Raw genomic sequence first — 1,151 nt, 5'->3', positions numbered from 1 at the left:
ATATATATATATATATATATACATATATATATATATATATGAATATATGTATAAATCATATGTGTATATATTCACATACATTGAACACTTCCTGTATCTATTTCATCCACTTTAAGTGAATTCATTTACACGTAGATATATCTGAAAGATGTTTATGTGTGTGTTTGTGTGTATGTTAGCATACACACAGACACACACACACACACACATATAACACATATATAATAACATATATTTATTTTATATATGTATATACATAAGAAAAACACACACACATAGTGAAAGCGCGTGGAGTGTTCAGTTCACAATGGTATGGTCGTGATTTCGATTCTCGGCCGTGCGTTGTGTCCTATTTGAGCAAGACAGCAGGACACTTTAATTCACATTGCTCCAGCAGAGTCAGGTATCAAAAATGAGTTGTACCTGCATTTTAAAGAGCCAGCCACCCCACGTTCTATTTCGCGCTGAATATCCCTAACGACTGTGTTAATGATAAATTAACACACACAGCGCAGGATGGACATCCGTCAGTCGCGCTAAACTGACCAGATATGGAAAGACAGGCAATTTTTGGTTCACCTTTTCTAGAACCTCCCCGGTCTCCGGGTGAGCAGTGCCCTCTCCAAATGAAGCTGCTCAGACACACATGCAGCAACCGAATCCTACCGCTGTCTTGGGCGACAAGGGGATGACTTTATATCTAGCATGGGCCGCCTACGTGCAGGTCGCTGACTACATGCTTCCAAACCATCAGGTCTGCATGCTTCACCACGCCGGACACCATCCAGGAATTTCTGCGTACCCGTGCTATTGCTAGATACCCCGTTGAGCCTGCACTAGGTCTATCAGAACTTTCAACAGGTCTTGTTTTTAATCCTGCTGGGTTTCTAGCAGCCCTCTTAACCAGGGTAGCCAGGTGGGGGTGCCAGTTTAGTCGCCGGCAACCCGACCATGCAACAGGTTGTACTGGATTACATGTTACCAGTAGCACTTATGAGAGCCTCATAAATCACCTGACATAGATCTATTAGCGATGGAAGACTTAATCGGCAAAATGAATTCGCACTTATCAATTTCTGCATAAATGTATACATTAACATGTGTCTATGCGTGAACACATTCACACACACACACACACACTTATATATATA

Source organism: Octopus bimaculoides, chromosome 22 (genome assembly GCF_001194135.2).
Source record: "Octopus bimaculoides isolate UCB-OBI-ISO-001 chromosome 22, ASM119413v2, whole genome shotgun sequence".
Lineage (NCBI taxonomy): Eukaryota > Metazoa > Mollusca > Cephalopoda > Octopoda > Octopodidae > Octopus > Octopus bimaculoides.
Note: the sequence above shows the minus strand (reverse complement) of the source record.